Source organism: Stylophora pistillata, chromosome 2, assembly GCF_964205215.1.
Source record: "Stylophora pistillata chromosome 2, jaStyPist1.2, whole genome shotgun sequence".
Lineage (NCBI taxonomy): Eukaryota > Metazoa > Cnidaria > Anthozoa > Scleractinia > Pocilloporidae > Stylophora > Stylophora pistillata.
The window spans coordinates 5,577,086-5,595,775 of NC_142520.1; the positions used below are offsets into that span (position 1 = coordinate 5,577,086).

Genomic DNA, 18,690 nt, shown 5'->3' on the forward strand with positions numbered 1-18,690 from the left:
CAAAGTTCACATTCTCCTCTAGAAATTGAGATATAATCAAAGTGCCTCGTGGTTTCTTAAAACGAGTCACTACGATAGATAGATAAGTAAATGGATGAATAAGAGACAAATTAAATAAAATATTGAATACATTAACTAACAAAGTTTTGCTTTTATTGACAAATAGATTTAAGAAAAAAAGATAGAGTTTTTTTGCCAATGAACTTCCGTGCCAAATAAGAGTTTGCTACGATTGAACTCAGTATTTGGGTGAGAAATTACAGTGAAACAATTTGAATGAATGAAAAAAAAAAAAAAAAAAACATGTTTTAAAGAGCTTGTCAAGAGCGTGGTTCGAGGAAACATCTCAGAAAGATTTTCTCTCATGGTGATTAAAACCTAACCAGCTCTAATGGGTGATCATTGGTGAGCTATTGTTAGTATGAAAAAAGGAAAAGAAAATATAGCTTTCCTTCTGAGATACCTCAAGAAGTTCCCTTACTCTCATGACTCATTTCTTGAATATAGTTTTGGATTTTTAGACCTTCTAACCTTAACTATATCTAGTACTCATTTTCGAAAAAAAGTATACTTCTCATCATGATTACTCCAACTGTTCTTTATCATACCTTGGATTAAATACGAAGCTATCCGAGCCTCAGCCTCTGAAGGTTATTCAGCTCTTCTGAGGTGTACCAAACTTTCTAAACGAACTTAATTTAAGATATACACATACACAGATCTAGACTATGGAAAAAGACTATGATGGCGACTCAGATCTCAGAGACCTCAATACCACGTTCATTGTTATTGCGAGGCTGAACATGGATATTTCTTGGAAAAACGATACTCCATCAGTTTCATTCACTTGCGAGGCTCGTTTAGTGATCGTTCCTTCATCTATAGTTGAGGTGACGCTATTGATCCTTCTTTTGAAACGAGATCTAATCTGCAAGGATAAGTTGAAATCAAAACGATTGCAAGAGTTTTAAAACTTATCGTACTTTGAATTGGATCAATACAACTATCAAACGAAATTACTTATTTCAAAGTCGAAGCTTAGTCAGAAGGAAATCTGAACAAAGGTACAAAGAGAGCTTAGAACAACATTGAATAACATACCACTGAGTTTCTTACGCAGTGGAGGAGAAATATTAAGAAGCCCTGTTAAATTATTAAGTGGGATATCAAGTTAACGCCTGTAGTATAACTACTTTTATTGCCTGTGTAGACTCAGAGACCTTTCATCCACGCCCTCCACCCTTAGTTTCATCAATATGCAATTTTATGGGCGGCAAAATGTCCAACTTACTGGTATTAATCACAAGTTCTCTATTTTGTCAGGTTGCTTTCACTAAGTTTACCACCTGGTAAACTACTAGGGTAGGCGTAGCAGAAGATATTGTCTTTACGGAGTACTAATATTATAAGATCAATATCATAAGTTCAATAACATAAGTAAAAACCGTTTGCAGGTTCATTCATTGCAGGTTCACGATCGTGAGATTGGTTTTATGAAGGTTTTATTATTATTATTTTTTTTTTTTTTTTTTGATCCCGAAAAATTTAATTTCACTTTTTCTTTTTTTTTTATCATCGTAAAGAGCGATCGGTATTTTTATAGACAAAATCAGAATCTTGATGATCTGTGTTCTTAGTTTTTTTTTTGTTTCCTTCCACGTTAACGTTCTTTACTTAAGAACGCTATAGTTGTTAAAAGGCCAGTAATGGTGTAGGATCTATTTTCCGAGCTTGTGGTAATGGGTTAGAACGTTCGCTTTAAAAGATAGTTGAGTATCGGATAGGCCTGGGAACTTGTGTTTTAATATGAGTAGAGATACGCTCTGACTACTGACTTCAATTTTGGTGAGATCCATGAAAACAGAAGTACCCCAGGTAGCTACCTCGTGTTGAACGGAATTCATTTTATAAAAGCAGTGTCTAGTTTACCTGAGTGGAGTTGAAAAGTGTGAAAATGTAGGCGACCGCTTTGTGCAAGGGTAACAGAAGACCAAATAGCCACGTAATTCCCAGCAAAGGAAACATTACCAGGCACGCCCTGACACCAAGCCTGTGAAATCATGGGAAAAAAAAAGAAGAAGAAGATTGGTAGCTCTTATTTTTGTTCTAAGTAGGCATTACTCTTACAAGGAAGCAAAAGAAAAAGGCGAATGGCTTAGCGTGATTAATCTTCCTATGGCTCCTCGGAAATACTCGCCTAATTTGTTCGCTGTGTTTGTCTTTCGCATGCTGCATGATTGTCATTTCCTTGATAACTCGCCCCAGTAGCATCGCGTTTAACTGAAAAAAAAAATATACACTTATCAAACAAAATAAAAAACAACACGATTTCGAGGTAGAGCAAAGTTTGCACTTGAGCTAAGCAGTCCAAGTGGCCTAAGTAGATGGACGTCAAAAGTTTGACACTTCCCCCTCCTTAGCATTCCACTAAGTTTCTCAGGTTTACCTGAAACTTCGTTTGTACGCATTTATATACCTCGGTGGAGGGGAAGAAAAACATTGTATACGCAAAATGTCTCGCCTAACAACGCAAAAAAGTCAACCGATACAGTTTCGAACCAGGAATTCTTAACCTGCCGTCCAGCGCGATAATCGTTTACTGCATCCTCCAAGAATGAGGTCTCCGAAAGAAAATATATACTTTATATTTCGCGGAATACAACTGAACATAGTGAATGAGGCTAGAGGTAAGTGGTAAGAAAGAAAAAATGATCACGATACTAACGATCACTGAAGACAAGATATGAAAGCGAAACAAACCTTTAGAATTCAACTTACCAACTCAATCAGCACAACGAAAACAACAAATATCCATATTATCCCGTTAGCAGAAGAAATCCAGCAGCTGAAGTAAATTAGGTATCGGAAACTTTCATAAATTACCAATCAATGGTTTTATTTGCGTACATGAACGTACACAGTATCCTCTATCACCCGGTTTGCTTACAAGTAAAGATGACAAGAGACATAACAAGACAAAAAAACAAAACAAAACAAAACAAAACAATCGAAAAGGCAGAAAACGAGGATTCATGACAAAGAGCTCATGGAACGGGAGAAAAAAGTCCTTCACTTCTTACAATTTTTCACTGACATAGCTTGTAATCCCCTGTTCGCTTCCTGCTGCAATACCCAGCGATGTGGAAACGACGAGGGCAGGTAGACCTGTGCATTTGAAATTCGAAGAGATTACAGTGTCAAACTACAAGGCTGTGATGATGATGGTAGTGATGAAGGTGATGACAATGGTGATGGTAAGTATCCATGTTTTGCCTTGCAAAAGATTATCAATGAGATTATGACAAGTTTTTAATTCGTTTTTACCCCATGAAAATCCTTGTGACACCTTCATCCTGTCGTTGATGATGTAAACTTTTACAACAAACATGTAGAGATAAATTGCTTCGACAAGCATCCAGCAGAAAGCGGCCATCAAGAGATACTGCAGAAAAGCTGCTACTGCAACACAGGCAGACTGCACAGGATATAAAAAGTAGCATGGATTGAATAAGTTAAGAGCAGGTTACTGTCATAAAGACTTACACAAAGGGACTGTACTTTTTTGATGTAATATCTCACCTTGTTCTCAACAGCATCAGTTCCGGTTAGAAAGATAATTTGCCCTGCACCAAGTGAGGTGACTAGACTCACTCGTATCTGAGATAAAGGTCCCCTCATGTCTCTAATCAAAATTAAACAAATGATTTGTTAGAGGACTCCTCCATAGCAGTTCTATCCTCATTAAATACAAAGCCATGTTATATACTTTGGGAAACAAAAGATCATTCGACTTGGCTCGTATCACTTTACACATCTAAGCTGATAATAGTTCTTGTTGGATCTAAAATATCGGCTTGCTTCACAATGCTTCCGTGGAATTATGTCAGATACTTACGTAAAAACAGCATAACTGATGATTGTTAAAGTGATTCCAACAAAAGAGAAGGACAAGCCCACGTATGTAAGAATATTCAGCGCCTTTTCGTCAGTCTTGAAAATGAATGCAAGAAATAGAGATTTAATAATGATAACAGAAAAAGGTTACATACCTTACACCCGGTTTAACACCGACGCGGGAAAAAGCGCCACGCCGATACATGATGCTTTCTGAAATCAATGTATGTATATTCCGTAATATGCCTACCTTGGTTAAACTGTTACCGCTTGTTCCACTGTCAAACTGCATAAGAACTGCGAAGTGAGTCCGATGATTGCAACTGCACTCGGTGTAAGTTTCGTTCCTAGATTTTAGGAGACATCCTTGTCCTGACCATCTAGAGGGCATGTAGAAAGCATTTAGAAAAACGGTCCTAAAATTCTCCCCCTCCACCTCCCCCTCCCCAAAAGAAAAAAAAACTAAAACAAAACAAAACAAAGCAAAAGAACTGACAGCTCTATCGACCACTTCTTATATGGAAGCCTGGGAAATAGGAGGAGGAGTAAGAAGTAAGCACACTATATGATGCGCCACTGACAAAAGCCTTACATGTATGAAAGAAAAGTCCTGGAGAAATTTGATAATTGGAGTAAACGATGTCATTAATTAATTCAAAGTTACTTACCTGTTCTCGAAAGTATCCCAAAACATGCAGCTTCAGTCCAAAGTTGCAGGCTGAAACCGTGAAATTACCATTAGTTTTAAGCAATTCAGCGTCTTGCAGGCTATTATATATGGAGGTGAGAGTGCTCTCGCCGCAATTTTTCAGGCTCCTTCCCCATTTGTGATACATTTGAAGAGTTTCTTCCCAATATTTATAGTCTAGTTTGCCTCTCTTTGAGAAGCGCCCTAAAAAGAAAGAAGGCCTTTAAGTCATAAAAAAATCTGATGCTAAGAATTCATTATAAAATAAAGTCCACAAAAACAGTAACAGCAAATACGACAACAAAAGTCAACCAAAAACAAGACTAAAAGGCGCAAACAGTAGTACATATAAATACAAACAACGAACGAAAATGCAGACAGAGACAAGGATGGTACAGGAGAGATGCGTTAAGAGAGATTAATTGGCCATTAATATACCAACGCTGCTTAAACTATTTTAAATAGTTATAAGCATTGATGCAACTCTCTCTTGATTAATTACTGCTTACCTTCAGGTTTTTAAATTTCAACGTGATATTCTTCCTGAGTGTGGTGTTACTTGGCCATATCGTTGCAGACAAGATGAATGTGTTGATGTTCCTAACCATGATTCCCAATAATTTTGCAAAATGCTCAGATAAAAATCTATTGTATGCACTTATTTAATCGAAAGTCTTGACAACTCTGTCGAAATTTTTTCTTCATGATCCAAAGTCGACAAAGCGGAATTCTTAGTGTGCCTTTTTTTAATATGCATTCATTTATTTTTCTATGTATATCGCTCAGATGTCAAAAGTCACCCGAAAGACCAACTAATAACAAGAAAAACAAAGCAAGACAAATAAAAGTAGAAGCAAAGAAAAAAAAAAAAAAGAAAAAAGGTTATTAAAGACAAAAAAGAAAATTGATAGAAAGTTATTTAAAGAAAATCAAAACAAAAGCGAAGCAGAAATTCAAACTGGGATCGAGGACATTGCTCTAAACTTGCCTCGTGTAGCTCATCTAACACCAAAAGAGAACTATACGAACTTGAAGATACTATATTTCAAACTAAGTTTTAGCAAACCCTCTTTTGTTGAACGAGACAGAGTTGGCTTGGTTTGGAAGGAATATTTCATGCAGATCTTTGTAAATGACGGCAAGTGCCACTGATCCTAAGACGTAATAATGGAAATAATTTTAGTACTACCGGTCTAATGACGAAAAGAAGGAGAGTCAATCACGGTCTTAAGACCTTACAACCCAAGTGGCTAATTCAAATGATATACCTTACGTTTGAATAGGAATAAAATTTTTCGACCTACCGACAAATAAACAAATGAATATAAAACAAACAACCAGATTAAAATCTTAGCCATCCAGTTTGAATTTTCCTTCGTATATGAAACAACCTCCCTCTGACCAATAGCACTCATAATCAAAACTACAACAAAATCCTTGAACCTAATGGGTTATCGCTAGCATGATTTGAGCACTTATAGGAGAGTGTACACTCCATGCATGTAATTGGACAATGCAATAGGAAGGTTAAAGGGATACTATCAAAGTAGACAGGACGTGTTATGTGTGCTCGCTGTTGCCGCGCTTTTCGCCGAGTTAACTGTCGTTGTTGCTATTTTTGTTTGTTTGTTTTTTTATGAAAACATATTACTTATGTTTAGCTTCTTTCTTCCATTTGTCATAGTTTTTATTAATTGATAACAGGCCTTCGTGTCGTCCAATTCTGTCAAAACTTGTTTGATTAAAGACCGAGTTGGACTCCACTCGGTCCTTTCACCATTATCAATCGCCAAAAAAAATTGGATGATACCACAAAAAATGTCGAATTTTCTACTCTTAAAAGAATGGCAAATATATAACTCTCCAACCGTTATCCAAGCCTGCAGTGGGAAGGCTGAGGAGGTTTTCTCCTTTATCATCACCAAGCTGGACATCACTCTCATTTTCGTTAAAAATCTTCCTGACCAAAATATCTAAAAAAGAAAAAGACTTATTTTAAGTGCACGCCAAAATAAATAAAGATGCTTTCGTATTAGTCATAAGTTACCGTTCTCAAAATATTTAGGCCTAGAAGGGCTGAAAACTATCACTTAGAGGAAATCAGTGTAAGCTCTTTGGAATGATCATCAGTCAAAGGAGCGTTCTCAATTCGAATTTCGGATAAAGTGTGGGTGATCATTTTTTCAATCAAAAAACATATATCGCAACTGATTCAAAGTGTTTTTAATTTTTTATTATCCTTTATTACTTTATAATACATTCTGTTACGACAATTGAAAGATTTCTTTGAGACAATTGGTGCGGGATAGGAATTTGCTGGTATGAACAACCATTAAGGGAGATTTGATACCTGTCGCCAACAGGACTCGATGAAGGGTTGATGGTGACAAAGCTTGCACCCAAAATCAAATAGTTTAAAGCAAGTATTACCCTAGAGGATTATTTCTCAAATCTTCTACGAAAAATGCATTATTTCTTATCCTGAACTCCGTAGTAGAAATAAAAAAAACTCCCAAATCATTTTTTTTGTTTAAGATTTACTCACCTGCATGTTCAGAACGAATGTAAATCTTAGGTGCGGTTTCATTAAGATGATATTGTGAATATTTCCCGATGAACTCCTCCAAATCAGTAACGGAGAGAAGAGCACGTTCAATCTGTTCTTGATTTGCTTCATATCCAAAGGAATTTATCACTTCTTTGAGGATGGTGTCGGCAAGTTTCTTGGTTGGAAACTGAGAAGGTTAAATTTTAAAAAAAATTCGAGTAGGAATGAGGCGGTTAACATATATCATATTGTAACCGTAGTACTCTTAAAGGAATAAATAAATTAATGAGTTACAAAGTTTATGAAAAGGCGTTGTAAAGAGTGAAAGGAACACTAGTAAACATTAGGCACTGTTGCACTAGAGTCAAATCCACTTACTTCGATCACTGTTGTTAGCTTAATGGCAGTAAAATTCCTTGCCCAGCAATGTTTCACTTGGATACTGCCCAAAAACAGCGAGTCTGTTGTGTTAAGATAAAGCTTTTTGCGAGGGCTTTCGCACCTCCACATTTGCGTACAGCGCGATGTCCAATTGGACGACTGCCTGAAACAAGAAGCCAACTGCTCACACCAAGATTCACAACATCCCCGGTCAATAGATGTATCTGTCTCATTGCGACATATCATCCTATGCCAGTTCTGACGGCTTTGGCCAATACCCTGCTGGCAGTCCATACCGATCAGCTCTGAATAACTGAGTGTCTCGTTAAGGCTGGAGCAATGCTTATCTGCGTTGCAAAAGTAAACATTTATTAGAAACATTTTTAAAATATAAACGATTTTCCTCGTCTGCACACATACTGTCTTTTATTCAATTACATAATCATTTTTTGTAGATCAATTTTTTTTTCCACTCACGTCTTGTTTCGTGGACTTTCAGGAACAAGTTGTAATCGGTTAAGACCAATAGCAGTTTCTTGCTTTTGCCTTTCTGTTTTTATCAATTTCCAATTTTCACTTTGAGCTCGCTAAACACAGAAACGAGTGGTTGGTATTACTAGTTTATAGAAAAACACAGAGCTATTACGATGGTTAGACCCTCAGTTTATTCTGACCTCAATTGTCTTTTTCTATTTTTTTTTATTTGCTATTTTTTTTTTACTTTTTGGGAAGGGGAGCTGCTTTGAAATTGATGTTGCAGCCTAAAGTTTATAAGCCAAACCTACCTCTTTTTTTGTTTGTTAGTCTTTTTTTTTTTTTTTTTTTTTAACCTCTTTTGTGGGGACAATTACCAGCAATAACAAATCAGTCATCTTCCCAAGTAACTCGCTTCTCAATATCTATTTAGCGATATATGATGTTTTTTTTAACCCTTGACGGCAGCGGCGAACATCTTAGACAGTGTTAAACCCTTTGAAATTCCCTATTCCTTTTGCGGACAAAGAAAGTACAAACCTTGAGTTGAAATTAGCATGATCTTAGTTGCTGTGGGATAGAGGAAAGCAGACAAAATCTAAATCACCAATCATAAAAAGTAATTCCCTAACTCATAGCCATGCCAGGTAAGGGGGGGGGGGGGGTAGTAGGGGGGTTGGGCAGAGGAATCAATTTCGTGACAAGCACTACGATAATAAGATACCAATGGGAACTTGGGTCTTAAACCAATGAAATGTCAGGGAGTTCATTGTTCCTATTAAATCACCTATACCGGGACATCTGTAAAGTTTTTCTTGAGATTCTTATTTATAAAAAAAAACCTGACTTGGCAGATTAAGAAAAGAAAACCATCATATCTTTTTTTCGTCTCAAATAAAGAGAAACGTGTCACGAAAAAAATTGGTAAACGACATGCCGCCCGTATAAGAAATGCGCCTTTATGGCGACAGTAGTCAGAAAGTGTATCGCCACTATGAATTTGTTAAGGAGAAAGAAGATTAGTTACATCCATTAGAGCGGAGTTCTAGTGACTCATAACACAATGACTGGTATATTTGAAATATTTAAGATAATTTTTTGTTTTCTGAGCTAATTATTCCTTGAAAAGGTTTCTGTCACGGGGAGAGCGCTTGTGTCAACAGAGCGGTCTAGAAAATACATCTGTTTGAAAGGAGATCGCCGTTACGTTTTTTCCTCGCTCGGGCGAAGGACTACGTTTATTGTAGAGAGAAAAAATTAGGATAACGTGGTAGAGATCAATGAACACATATAAAAGATAGGCAGAGTGAATCATACACACAAATCGCTGAAAATTTCTCGAAAACGGAATTAATTAATTTGTTGTGTTCCGGCATAGGTAGTTTTGCCTACCTAAATGTAAATTATTTCTTTTTTTAAGTTTTCTTTTACTCATAATTAAGAGATTACAAAAGGGACCATTTAAATTGATAAAAAAGCTCTCGTCTTTCTATTTGCCTTTATTTCTTCCTATTTCTTTTTCTCACCAGACTTTCACGCCTATTAAGTGCGTCAATGACAAGCATTAAGAAACTGTGAAAGCACTTTAGAAAAAAATATCAGGGAGAAAACGTAACAGGAAGTTATTAAAACTGCCTCTAGCTATGCTGCACCGATTTTGTTTCATACAAGTACTTACCAAGAACGATCAATGGTCCAAGCAATAGCATTTTTTTGAGAAGCTCCGTCCAGATGAAAGGACTTTTCCTTGAAATTCAGGGATCCAAGATAATCGATAGAAATATCGAGGACAGCAAATTTGCCTTAGCGATTATCTCTTATTCAGACTGCTTCACTTAGGGCCCTACATAGAGATCCAAGAAAATCGATAAAGGGTAAAATTACGAGATTAAAGTCTCACCGAGCTTGGAGTGAGACGCTAAACGATTAGATGGGATGTTTTTTTTTTTCGCCTTATGGCTCGATAACTTAGCTTTTAAGCACGTAGAGCCATTATAACTTCTCCGATGACACATTGACATTACTACGCGCCTAAACAGGTGGCTAATGGATAGAATAATCTCGGTCCATATCAGATGGCAAAAACTTTGTAAAAGGAGGGAGTTTTTGGGGGTTTTATTTTTCTTTTTAAGTTTTTTTTTCGGTTAGCATCTATATTAGCCTCGTATCCAGTTTCTTCAAGCAACGAAATTAAGCATGAATTTGTGCTTGTTCCTATCGAGTACCTGCTATAGATTAAACAGAAAACAATACAAAAGCTGAACAGAAATGATACCTACTATTCAAATTCCATCATTCTGGGTTTTTTTTTTTTGTTGTTGAAAGCTGTCAGGGCACTTAGATTAATGTCCTATGTTGACAACCACTATCGCTGTCTCATTGGATTTTGGAAATAAGTCGACCAATAATTGTGTTATGTGGATGATTATTTTTACTGCTATTATCAGATCATGTTCTGAGGAGGCAAAATATGCAGTACAGGAAATGATTTTCCTATTACACCTTTGAGATGAAAAGCAATTGTTTCTTTCTTTCTTTTCTTTTTGCAGATCTGCTTGTTTTTGTTTTTTGGTAGTTAAAAGGTGATAACAAGTCGAACATCCCATTGCATGAAGATAACATTTACTAAATGAATCAAAACCGGGATCCGATTCTTTAACATTATTATTTTTGTTGATTTTACCCGTTAGAATCCTTTGGAAGAAGGAAAAAAAAATTGGTTTGGGGACTTATTCATTCAGCTACGCAACGCCCAGTCTGCAGATGGCCCACGCATATGCAGACCCCAGGACGCTTTACACGCTGTCATCTCTCCTACCCTTATAACGTTATGCAGAAGCAAGACAGCGGTGCCTGAGTTTCTGTTTCTGTTCTCGTTGTGGTTGTTGCTGTTGTTAAATTTGTTGAGTAAATCTCGGCTAATAGATTATCTCTTTATTAATGTCTCTCAGATGTTGACGAGTGTACCAGTGGTGCTAGAGATTCTCAAAGTCGTTCGCTTGATTTTCGGCTCTGGTGTGGTAGGACCCGCACGAACGACTTTAATCCCTTGCAGCGTGCTAAATTTACTGATGGAATTTTCCTCCTGTAATTTTATCCACTCAGAAGCAGCCTTATGAAACCGCACGTCAATCAAACAGATCACGCGCGCAACATCTTGAAACATGACACCTGTCTAGGTAAAATTTGCTTCGAGAGTTTTGGTTCGCTGTCTGTTTATGTTGAGGTTTTTACTAAAACTTAAATTTTCCATTGGTTGTACGATGCGTTCAGTCAAGGACTCAATAGCTTAAGGGTTGCGAAAAGCACAGTTCAAAGATGTTCGTGAACATCAAATGAAAGTAATCGAGGGTTACTGCAGTGGAAAAGACGTATTTCTTTCTGCGCCAACAGGATCAGGAAAAAGCTTGACTTTTGATATTGCTTCCTGGAAATGTGTTCTTTTTTCGTAGTTGCTGTGCCACTGGTCGCCCTTTTGAATGACCAAGTTGCCTCTTTAGTTGCCCGAGGAGTATCGGCTGCTACAGTTGGAGCAGACTGCAGTAGGGAACAAGTAAAATAAACTTCTGAAGGAAAATACTCGTTGTTATTTGGAAGCCCCGAAGCTCTATTTAATAACCACCGAAGCATTTTCAGCTCTTTCAGCTCTTCTCAAGCGCTTTACTCTGACAGAGCTTTGTAAATTGCTTCTTAGACTACCTTTTGGTCCAGAAAAGTTAGCACTAACTTGGAAATTTCTTTGTCAGCGTTTCGTTGCGTTTCAAGCAGTTTCGGCAAGGAGTTCCCAATTCGTTGCCTCGCGGAAAAACATCTCCTAGAAGAAGATCCAGACTTTTACAAGTTTTGGTCTCCTGTTTCCCTGAAAACAGCTTTCTCCGTAACGCCGGATTTTCTACCAATTTGCCACATTTTAGGTAAATGTTGTCCGGTACAGCAACCTGAATAAAAGTTTAAGTTGGTGTAGTTTACTCCTCCATTACTAAACCATTGAAGTCGATTTCATGAGGAGCGAAAAGTATTTTGACAGTTTGACTGGCAGCGGTTGCAGAAGTTGTCGCCAAAATGACTTCGCTTGATGTGAAACTCTGCAAGGGAAACAAGTTGCGCTTTTGCTCGCTCGCGGGCTTTCGCTCCCTCGGCTCGGCTTGCTCGTGCCTCGCGCTCACTGTCGCGCAACGCGCTCAAAAGCGTAACTCGTAGGCAAGTCTACAGTGGTTCAAACAACTGACACAGTTTGGCTTCATATATTAAAACCGTTGGATCCTACACGTGTTCGTGTAATCACACGTATGCTGGAGACGGAAAGAATTGTTATCTGGTATCAGGTAAGCGGATGAGACGGGTCTTCCTTGCTCCTATCTTACAGTGGAATCCAGCTCTTTTTCCTTTAACACGTTTCATACGGAATAAAAATATGCAAGGATACTGCGTGAAAAAAATGACAACAACTAAGAGAAGTTGAATGTCAAACCACCGAACAATTCGCAACTCCCTACAGTCATATTTATTTTGATAGCGGAAAAGTTCTCATTAAGCGTAGTCCACATAAGGCAATTTGTTTCAAACACAGGGTAGTGTGTAACCAATCAGAAAAGTAGGAAAAGTTCTGAACTATATGTACCAAGTATAGACCTTTACAGCGTTAGCTTTGTGTCAAAAGATACGAGTCAAAAAAGCAAAACAAAAACCACGTGCGAGCCGTTATGTAATAATTTCATAGAGCATGCGTGTCACGCATGACATCCCAACGTGACATCTCCTCTTCTTAAAAAAAAAGTTAAAACATAAACGAGATTCTAACAAATAAACAAGGTTCTAAAAGTCCACAATGTTCCGAGTGTGTACGACTGCAAAATCACCCCAAAGGTTCTAGCTTAAACTTGTGATCAGCTTGATAGTATTACTATGCAGTTTCAATAAGACGCTCTGGTGGTCTACGGACCCGTAGACTTCTTCTGACAGGTTGATACTTTTGCGGGAAATCTGGCTGTGCTTCCATCTCTGACGTTTCGATACCAGCATCAGTGCTTGGCTGCATACATGGATTTGACTCATCACTGCCTCCTGCTACCCATGCTGGGCTTGGTGCTGGGCTTGGGACTGGAGATGCCTCCTCCTTGGTCGATCGAGGATGGAAGCGGTTTCGACGCATCTGGGTTCCATCAGGGGTCGCTACAATGTACGACCGAGGAGTCTGGTGTTGTCGGATGACCATTGCGGGTGTCCATTCTCGTCCCTGCTTCATTCGCACAGGTACGCCTTCGAGTAGTTTGGAAAGTGGCCGAGTGCCGCGGTCATAGGGTGCTTTCTGACGTTGTTGACATGTCAGCAGGTTATGAAGAAGCTGAGAAGTAGACCTAGGCTGTGGTTCAAGGAGGCTCTTGGAAATTGGCAGTCCTGTTCTAAGCTTTCTACTCATAAGATGTTCTGCTGGGGATTCATTCATTACGGAACTCTAATAAAGCGAGGACTGCATCCTGTTTTGACTCATCAGCTTTCCTTAGTAACTGCTTAACGGTCTGTACGTCTCTTTCCACAAGACCATTTGATTTCGGGTAGTGTGAACTTGAGGTTACCACCTCTATCTCCCACTTACTGGCAAAGTCCTTAGATTTCACACGATTGAAAGGTATATTGTCTGCGATTAGCCTCTCAGGGATTCCATGACTTGCAAACTTATCTTTCACAGCCAAGATAACTGTTTCACTATTCTTACAGGAGAGGCGGGCTACCTCAGGATATTTGGATAAATAGTCAACTACAAGCAGGTAGTCTTTCCCTTTATAGTAGAAAATGTCTGCTGCAACTGTCGCCCAGGCTCTCTCAGGGACCTCTTGAGGAATCAACGGCTCCCTCTGGTTGCTTCGCTGGTGTTGCTGACAGGTACTACACTTGGATACCAACTCTTCGATCGCACAATTGATACCTGGCCAAAACACTGCACTTCTGGCTCGCGCTCTGCACTTCTCTATCCCCAAGTGAGCAGCGTGTATGCGTTGAAGTATTTCGAGTCGCAGGCTATTGGTAACAATTATGCGATCACCCTTGAACATTAACCCCTTGTGGCAGCTTATTTCATCTCGGTAGTTCCAATAAGGTCTTGTCTCAACTGGTGTCTCTACTTTAGTCTGCGGCCAACCACTCATGACAACTTTCTGCAACTGTTGAAGTTCAGGGTCACTCTCAGTTCCGTCCCCCAACTTGTGAAACATCGTCTCCGACAAATGTCCAGAGTCCAGGACATGAATTTCAAACTCATCTGTCTGGTCTGTACTGTTGTGGGGTAACTATGCTCTGGAGAGTGTATCAGCTAGGGGAAGTTTGCTGCCAGGTATATACTTAACCTTAACCGCGTAAGGCTTAATCCTGAGAATCATCCTTTGAAGGCGAAGGGTGCTTGATATATGGCCTTTTTATCAGGATTGCTTCCAACGGTTTATGGTCGCTTTAAACCGTAATCTCCCGTTGTCCATATAAATGATCATGAAGCCGTTCACACCCAAAGACGATCGCCAGCATTTCCTTCTCCATCTGCGCATAATTTTCTTGGCTGGGAATCAGGGCTTTGGATGCGTAAGCAACTGGGCGGTCATTCTGCAGAAGGACTGTACCAACCTCTTTTAAGCTTGCATCAACAGACAGGGTCACTGGTTCTTTCGGGTCAAAGAACTTGAGGACTGGAGCTGATGAGATTGAAGTTTTCAGGCTTGTGAATGCAGCATCCTCTACTTGCTCCCAGGACCACTCGACATCTTTCTGGAGCAGCTGGCGAAGTGGGGCACTCTTCTGAGACATGTTTGGAATGAACTTAGATAAATACGTTAGCACACCCAGGAATCTCCGTAAGTCTTCACGATTGGCTGGGGTTGGCATAGCAATTATTGCTTCAACTTTATTCGGGTCTGGCTTAACACCATCTGCACTCAACACGTGGCCCACATAATGAACCTCGGATACTCGTAAATGACATTTCTCCCTGTTAAGCTTGAGGTTACGCTCACGGCAGCGGTCCAACACCTGTCTAGGCCTCACTTCATGCTGCTCCACATCTTTTCCCCACACAACCAGATCATCCACAATTACCTCAACACCGTCAATGTCCAGAAACAAATAAGACATAACACTTTGGAACACTTCTGGAGCCAATGCTATCCCAAATGGCAAACGTGTATAACTATATCGTCCAAATGGGGTGTTAAAGGTAGCTAGCTTGTTACTGTCCGTGGCTAGTTTAACCTGCCAAAAGCCAAGGTTAGCATCAAGGACACTGAACACTTTTGCACTGGGCATTCTGCTAATCACATCTTCCACGGGAAAATGTTCGCGCATGACGGCACGATTGAGATCGCTAGGATCCATGCACACACTGAGTTTGTTATTCTTCTTCTTAGCAACAACAAGACTATGTACCCAGGCAGTGGGTTCTGTACATTTCTTAATGACTCCCAGCTTTTCCATTATCTGAAGTTCCTCTCTAAGAGGTTCGCGAACGGCCACAGGAACCCGACGGGGAGGGTGCACAACAGGGGTGGCATTGGGATCAATTTGAATCTTGTACTGGACGCCTTTGATCTCACCCAAGCCCTCAAACACGTGTGCATATTCGGATTCCAGGTTTTCCTCCTCAAGGCGGTAGATTCTCTTTATCAGACCTAGATCGAGACAGGACGTCAATCCAAGAATGTACGGTAGATCTTGCTCAACAGGTATGAAGTCTATTACTGTGAATTTTCCTTTATACTCGCAAGTTAGGCTGACCTTGCCGCAAGGTGTGATTCGACTCCTTCATACACTTTTAGTTTGGGTTTGCATTGGCAGGACTGTCTGGGATCCACTGGAAGCCGATCAAACAACGACTTGGAGATGACATTACAATCAGCCCCCGAATCTATTTTGAAATTCACATTGGTATTGACGATCTTGAGCGAGACGTGCCACTCGTCTTTAGAAGGATCTTCCGCACTGGACTCCACTGAGAAAGTTAGCAAATCGGCTTCGTTGTCACTGCACTCCGATTCAACGACTGCGTGTACTGTTTTCCCGCCAAAATCCCATAGTCGCTTACGGAAAACATTCGAAAAATGATCGTTCTTCTGGCAGTAGTCACACGTTTTTCCGAAAGCAGGGCAGGAAACCCACGAGTGAGAAGAACCACAAAACGAGCACTTTCCTTTTTGCGAGCCCGAACCTGGTCTTGAGCGACGCGAAGGGTTCTTCTTCAATCTGTCGCCGCCGCCGCCTGCTTGAATTACATTCACGCTCGGATTTGCATTTTTTAGCTCCATAGGACCCATCGCTTTAATCTGTTCTTTCGAAGCCTCGGACGATTTTGCCATAGAAATCGCTTTTTCCAGTGTAAGATTCTCGTCTCTCAGTAAGCGTTCCTTCACTTGAAGATCTTGTAGACTAAACAGAACTTGTCTCACAACATGTCATTTACCGGCGACGGGTGCTCGCAAGATTTCACTTTGTTTTTCAAGCGTGTGGCAAACTGATCCACAGTTTCGGAATCTTTCTGTGTTCTCTGCCAAAACTGATACCTCTCGAACACTACGCTCTTCCTGGGGTTACAGTACTGCTCAAACTGCTCAAGGACTTTGTCCAACTTGTGCTCGTCGCCCTCGGCAAACTGAAATGTATTGAAGACCTCAATGGCGTCTTCTCCTGAAAAGTTTAGCAATATAGCAATCTTGACCTCATCGACTTCGTTTCCTTTTACCGAAGCAGTGAAGTAAATATCAAACTGCTGCTTAAATCGCCGCTAATTTTCTGATGTGTTTCCATCGAGACTCAGAGCGCTAGGCTTGTGAAAGCTATCCATAGTTTACCCCTGACACCATGTCAAAAGATACGAGTCGAAAAAGTAAAACAAAAACCACGTGCGAGCCGTTATGTAATAACGTCATAGAGCATGCGTGTCACGCATGACGTCCCAACGTGACACTTTGCTTTTGATATGAAACTATGAAACATCTTTAATTTAAATTCCTATTTCAAAAAGTAAGTTATTTTTGACCAATCAACAAAGGTTACATATAAACGAGAGAAGAATAAGAATGGTGGTTGTAATAAAATTTGTTTGAGACAAGGCCATAGCACAGATACTGCTCTACTTAGAGTGATGGATGATACACTGTTTGCAATTAACTCATAACATGTTGCACTACTGGCATTACTCGAATTAAGAGCAGCCTTTAGCACCGTTCATCACCACGTACTACTGCAAGGATTTTTAAGCTGATATGGGTATTCGAGGAAATGCTCTTGGTTGGTTTACGTCAAACCTATGTGAAAAAGTCAACGCATTTATGTCTAAGGACTGTGGTGTTCCACAAGGCTCATGTTTAGGACCTTTATCATGAATCGAAACAAAAAAACTTTTCCGTTCGGTAGGATTGGTAGGAGCGTAGATATTGACTAGATTAATATCAAAGTGGTTGCACTTGATCAAAACACTGACAATACGACCTTGTGAGTCCTTCTTCCAAGATACGATTTCGTTTGAGCATTTCAAAGGAATCAAGGTGACGACACCACCCTGTTTACCGAAGGCAGGGGACCAAAAACTACGGCCCAACCATCTACGGGATAGAGATTTGATAGCAGATTCAGAATGAATTAACGTTTCTTGTACAAAACAGACATCACAGTTGGATTTCTCGATCAAATCAAACAAGAGATTGTAGGTACGGGGGTTTGCTAGCCCTCTTGCATTAATAGTTAAGAGTTTGAAGGAAATTGGAAAAAGACACTTAAAAGAGTTAAAAACTTACTTGGACGTTTTAGAGTGTCTATTTATTCCTTTTTTCTTTTCCGTGGGGGTAGTTTCCTTTCAACTTGGAGATACATCGGATCATTCTCTTTTGAGATCGTGAGTGGTTTCCATATCATTTTCTGTTTCAGGGGTATACAGTGGATGAGACGAGGCTGTGGTAGGAACAGGTATCGATGAGCGTGGTTTTCCAGTGGTGAGCGTAGGTGTAGTAGATTTACGAGTGCAGGCAAGGGACAGATCAGGCAAGTGAGCAGGTGTGCGACAGGATGATGGCTTGATGGGTGTGGGAGCAATGAAACCATGAGGATCCAGGATCGGGGAGTCAGAATAGATGGATGACGGTTGAGAATATTGTTCAGAGAGATTGTGCGAGGGCAGTTCGGGTTGAGAGTGTTGCTGTTCAGGTTGAGAGTGTTGCTCAAACTGTTCAGGTTGAGAGGGCGGCTGAGTCTCGTTGAAATCATCGGGCGGTGGAGTGGATGGAGGATCTTGCATACAGATGTCGGCGGATGGTGAAGGATTTTGCGTACAATTTTCGTTGGTGGATGGTGGAGGATTTTGCGTACAATTTTCGTTGATGGGTGATTTTGGCGGCAGGAGAGCGGAAGCAAGAAAGAGGTTTTCGTCTATTTCTTCACCAATATTTACATCTTGGTTTTCGTCAGTGTGAGTGCCATGAATTGTTGGGAACACCCAGGAGTATTCGCAGTTGACGCCAAAGTGACCTTCCTGCTTTCAAATACAGCACAATAAGGGGCATGAACAATTACGGGCTTCGTGGCCAACACCTTCGCAATTGAAGCAAATTTTGTTTGTACAAGCGTTGCTGAAATGGTCTGGTCGATTGCATTTTCGGAAAATTGGGTTCTGACCCTTGTATTTAATAAATTTCTGGTACTTCCCAAAACGAAGAAAGCTGGGGATGGGCTT

General features: G+C 39.9%; 1 pseudogene across 1 annotated transcript; it reads right to left on the bottom strand.

Moving 5' to 3' along the window:
- Positions 1 to 752: 752 nt before the first annotated feature.
- On the bottom strand, positions 753 to 10,573 carry LOC111345388 (adhesion G protein-coupled receptor L4-like; annotated as a pseudogene). The gene is made up of 17 exons (XR_015997287.1): positions 9,664 to 10,573; positions 8,526 to 8,555; positions 7,509 to 7,858; positions 7,128 to 7,317; positions 6,451 to 6,555; positions 5,649 to 5,736; positions 5,092 to 5,182; positions 4,563 to 4,612; positions 4,145 to 4,274; positions 3,896 to 3,990; positions 3,580 to 3,682; positions 3,325 to 3,475; positions 3,081 to 3,165; positions 2,779 to 2,845; positions 2,198 to 2,280; positions 1,930 to 2,050; positions 753 to 928 (listed from the first exon to the last, which is right to left on the bottom strand). The product of XR_015997287.1 is annotated as an adhesion G protein-coupled receptor L4-like (transcript).
- Between the last annotated feature and the right edge of the window lie 8,117 nt (positions 10,574 to 18,690).